Raw genomic sequence first — 5,514 nt, forward strand, 5'->3', positions numbered from 1 at the left:
GGCGCGGCACGCTCTTGGCTTGGTGCTCATCCCGAACTGCCACTAGCGCAGCGCTGGCGGAGTATGGGGTGGCACAAGGTAAAGTACTAGAGGCTCGAGAGGCCGTGGCACCACCATCACCGGAGGGCTGGTCAGGTATCTCTTAAGGTCTTGGAAGGCTCGGCCAGCCTCCGGGGTCCACTCGAACGGGCCCTTCTTCTTCATCAGCTTGAAGAAGGGTCAGGCGCGCTCTCCTAGCTTGGAGATGAAGCGCCCCAACGCAGTCACCCGACCAGCCAGCTTCTGCATTTCCTTAAGGGTCTGCGGTGGGCTCATGTCCTCAATGGCCTTGATCTTCTCCGGGTTCGCCTCGATCCCTCTGTGGGACACGAGGAATCCCAGCAGCTTGCCGGAAGGGACACCGAACACACACTTTTCCGGGTTAAGCCGCAAGTTCATCTGGCGCAGGCTCTCGAAGGTCTCCTCCAGGTCTTGGATCAAGGTTCTCGCCTCTCGAGACTTCACCACAATGTTGTCGACGTAGGCCTCCGTGTTTCTCCTGAGCTGCCGCCCTAAGGCGATGTGCATCAGCCGCTGAAAGGTCGCACCCGCGTTCCGCAGTCCGAAGGGCATGCAGGTGTAGCAGTACACCCCACACGGGGTCAGGAAGGTTTTCTTCTCTACATCTTCCACCGCCATCTTGATTTGGTGATACCCTGAGAACGCATCCAGGAAGCACAGCAGGTCGCACTCGGCGGTGGAGTCGACGATCTGGTCGATGCGTGGGAGAGGGAAGGGATCTTGATGGTACGCCTTGTTGAGGTTGGTGAAGTCGACGCACATTCGCTCCTTCCCGCCTTTCTTCGGCACCACGACGGGGTTCGCCAACCGTTCGGGGTACCTAACCTCATGAATGGCACCTGCCGCCTCCAACTTGCGGGTCTCTTGGACGATGAAGGCCTACTTCTCCATGGACTGCCGCCTTGCCCGCTGCTTCACAGGGCGCACATTGGGGCAAACCCTTAAGTGGTGCTGAATCACCTCTCTCGGGACCCCCACCAGCTGATTGGGTTCCCATTCGAATATATCCTTGTTCACGCGCAAGAACTTCACCAATGCTTCCTCTTGGTGGGGTTGAGGCCAACACCTATGGTGAAGGTAGCTCCTGAGGACCCGTCCTCGTCGACCGGCACCTGCTTATATTCTGCCTTGTCTTGGGTGAACAGCTGCTTCTTCTTGGTTGGCGCGGCCTCCTTGGCCTTGGGGGCAACGGCGCCGACAGGCTGCGCTGCCGCAGCGGTCTTGAAGGCAAGTTGAGCACCGTCATGGCCTCCTTGGTGTCTCCCTTGACGGTGAGGACACCTTTGCTTCCAGGCATCTTCATGAGGTTGTAGGCTGGATGAGTCGCCGCCATGAACTGGGCCAGAGCTGGGTACCCGAGGATGCCGTTGTACGGGAGGCCGATGCGGGTGATGTCGAAGTCGACCAGCTCGGTGCGGTAATTGTCGCGCACGCCGAAGGTGACGGGAAGGCGGATCTGCCCCAGGGAGCGGGCAGCGCTGCCACCAACTCCTGAGAAAGGCTTGCTGAGGCTGAGTCACTCGAGCGGCACGTGAAGAAGGCTGAAGGATTCCACGGAGAGAAAGTTGAGGCCAGGGTCTTGGTGATGGCCACGTTGCAGATGGTGGGCGTGCAGAGCATCGGAAGCATGCCCGAGCCGGCAGTGGTGATGGGGTGGTCTTCTGAGCTGAAGGTGAGGTCGACCTCAGGCGCGGCCCAGCTGGGCGGAGCCCCCGAGCGCTTGGAAGCGGCGGCAATCTGGCGGAGGAACGACTTGATGTGGCGATCTGAAGGCTGCGCCTGAGAGCCACTTAGCAGGGCCGCGACCGCGTGGTGCGCCGGTGCCGCGTAGCGCGCTGTGAAGAGGTCGCGCAGCTCCTCCCAAGACGCCACCGTGGATCCGGGAAGGTCGATCAGCCAGACGCGCGGCTCGTCGGCGAGGGCCATGGGAAGCCAGTTGGCCATGACCTTGTCATCACCCCCGGCCTCGAGGACGGCCTCCTCGTACGCCAGCAGGAAAGCCGACGGGTCCACCACGCCGTCGTAGCGCAGCGGCATCTCCGGATTGAACTTGGGTGGCCACCGCACCCGCCGCAGGGCGGGGGCCAGGGCTCGGAGCCCCCTGGCCCCGTCGTCAACGCCGGCCGTCGGAGTCGGTGGCAGGGCGCCTGCCATGTGGGCGGAGTGCAGATCGACGGAAGAGAAGCTACGGCGCACCCCTACATAGCGCGCCAAATGTCGGGTCACGGGTTCTGGCAAAACCCTCGAGGTTTGAACACTGGGGTGCGCGCGAAGATCTCCTCCCTACCGATCCACGCCCTAGCTCTCTAAGATCTCGCGGACGATCTCGACGAACTCGCAACACAGAAAGACACAAGATTTATACTGGTTCGGGCCACCGTTTTGGTGTAACACCCTACTCCAGTGTGGTGGTGGTGGATTGCCTCTTGGGCTGATGATGAACAGTACAAGGGGAAGAACAACCTCCTGAGGTTGAGGTGTTCTTGTGCTTGACGAACTTGTGTGGGTGAGATGCCTTTGAATGAGTTATCCCCTACGGTGGTGGCTAGTTCTACTTATATAGGCCCTGGTCCTCTCCCCAAATGAGCGAGAAGGGAGCCAACAACGGCCGATTTGAAAGGGGACAGCCAGTACAGCTTATCCTGACAAAAGCGGTCTTCGCCTGCAAAAGGTTCTGGTGGTGACGCCGTCTTGGGCTCCATGGTGACCTCCGTCTTGCCGTCCTGCTGGTCATGGTCTCGTTGCACCGATATGGAAACATTTGCTTGATGCCTCGGTACTCCGCCCATGCGCTTGCCCCCTTAGTCCCAAAGAGGAAACAAGGACGCTGCGCGCGCTGGCGCCCGCCTGGTCTCATTCGTCATGGCTCACGTCACGAGGACCTCGCGAGGTTTGCCTTGCCTTGATCTCTCCGCCCTTCGTGAGCCTGCGTGGCGAGGCCACTCCTGAGGAGGTCTTGCGTCGTCCGCCTCGTGAGGCTTGGCCCCTCACGAGGGTCTTGAATGCCTTGTCGATGAAGATGGGCCGTACGGGCCTGCTAGCTCAGCCACGCCGTGGGCCGCAGGCAGGCATGTCTGGGGACCCCCGTTCCCAGAATGCCGACACATCCACTTGAGGGAAACTTGCTACTGTCCTACAAACCTCTGCACTTGGAGGCCCAACAACGTCTACAAGAAGAAGGTTGCCTAGTAGACATCAAGCAGTTTATGGCGCCGTTGCCTGGGAGGTTAGTGCTTGAAGGTATATCTTTAGATCTTGCAATCGAATCTTTTAGTTTCTTGTTTTATCACTAGTTTAGTCTATAAAAGAAAACTACAAAAAAATGGAATTGAGGGTGCCTCATATGCTTCACCTTTTTAATATCTTTCATGAGAATAAGGATTCCGATAATTGTGCTCAATTGCTAGAGGAAGAATGCATTAGAATGTTTGGCACTAAATCTTTGGATGATGAGCATGCAATGTTGTTAGTATGAAGTCTTTGAATATCCATAGTACTAATGATGATTGCACTAGTCATGATGAAAATGTCTCTTATAAGCATGTCAACTTTTGTGGAATACATAGAGCTTGCAAGTACAGACCAATTAGGGAAAATAGATTTTGCAAGAGGCATATGTATTTGGAAACTAAATGTTTGCAAGAAAGGCTAGATGTTTGTGCTGAAAATTTAAAATTTCTTCGCCATACTTGTGAACTTTGCAATGAACATGGTCATTTAAATCTCCAATGCAAATTGTTTCATGATCGTATCGTGTCCAAAAATTGTGATGACTTGATTTCCCTTGCACATCATAATGAACTTAGTTTGCATTTGGGTGATGAAGAAATGAAACGTATAACTAAGCATATTCCAGAATATAACCTTGAGAAATTCCTCGATATTGATCTAGAAGAAATTTTTATGTATTGTGCGGTGAATTGCATTGAAAATCCTTATATTGCCAATTACATAAAGAAAAGAAAACAAATAGAAGATGAAGAGAATACGAACGAAAGGGAAGAGACTTCCCAATATCCTCCTATTATTTCTTATGATGAATCAGGTAACGAGGAGGAGCCTTCTATTCAATCAATCTCATTAATAAGGAGCTCCAAAAAGAGGATTAAACCCACACATGATGTGAAGAAGAAAAAGAAAAGACGGAGAAGCAAAGGTAACAAGGTATGCCTCCCAAATGATGTTGCTCCTATTACTCATTGTGATGATGATAATTGCTATACTATTGGTGCTATCCATACTATTAATGATGAGAGTGATTATGCTTATGATATGAAAAGGACCAAGCTTGGGGATGCTATGTTTGATGAGAATGACATCTTTGAGAATATATTTTCTGCAATTAATGTTTGTCCCAAGCTTGGGGATGCTATCTTTAATGAAGATGATATTTTAGTCTCCCAAGTTTTGATGAGCAAATTTATTATGATGATAGCATGCCTCCTTCTTATGATGATTATATTGATGAAAGTGGGATTGGAAGAGTGTCAACTTTAGGAAGTAATGATCCCACTATTTTGCAGGATGTTGAATCTTATTGTGATAAATATGAAAGTGGATTTGGAGAGGTCATGACTTTATTTAGTAATGATTCCACTATCTCGGAAGAGGTTTCAATCGATGATGATGAGAACAAAGTTGCTACCTATGATGATTATTGTGATGATACTTATGATATAAAGAGTAGTGATGATTATGTTTATAAAACATGTCATGATTATGATCACCCTTTTTCTGAACATTACTCTTTTAATGTGGAAACAATTTATAGTATTCGAGTTTCTTATGATACTCCCACTATTCTGAATGAGAAGAATTTTGCTTATGTGAAGAGTAATAAAATTTCTATGCTTGTAGATCATGAAAAGAATGATTTATGTCATGGTTATATTGTTGAATTCATTCATGATGCTACTGAAAATTATTATGAGGGAGGAATATATGCTTGTAGGAATTGCAATAATATCAAGTTTCCTCTCTATGTGCTTAAAGTTTTGAAGTTATGCTTGTTTTGCCATCCTATGCTAGTTGATTATTGTTCGCATAAGTTATTTGCTCACAAAATCCCTATGCATAGGAAGTGGGTTAGACTTAAATTTACTAGTCATATTCTTCATGATGCTCTCTTCATGTTTCAATTCTTATCTTTTATGTGAGCATCATTCAAATCATCATGCCTAGCTAGGGGCGTTAAACGTTAGCGCTTGTTGGGAGGCAACCCAATCTTATTTTTGTTCCTTGATTTTTGCTCCTGTTTAGCTAAATAATATATATAGCCTCTGGTTAGATGTGGTTTTATGTTTAATTAGTGTTTGTGCCAAGTAGAACCTTGTTGGGTGAAGTTATGCTTGTTGGGTTATGCTTGTTGGGTGAAGTCTTTATGATCATGGTGTAAAGAAACATAAACTTTAGCGCTCACAAGATTAGCTGCCATTTTTTACTGGAGAGTACTTT

The sequence above is a fragment of the Aegilops tauschii genome, chromosome 3 (genome assembly GCF_002575655.3).
Source record: "Aegilops tauschii subsp. strangulata cultivar AL8/78 chromosome 3, Aet v6.0, whole genome shotgun sequence".
Lineage (NCBI taxonomy): Eukaryota > Viridiplantae > Streptophyta > Magnoliopsida > Poales > Poaceae > Aegilops > Aegilops tauschii.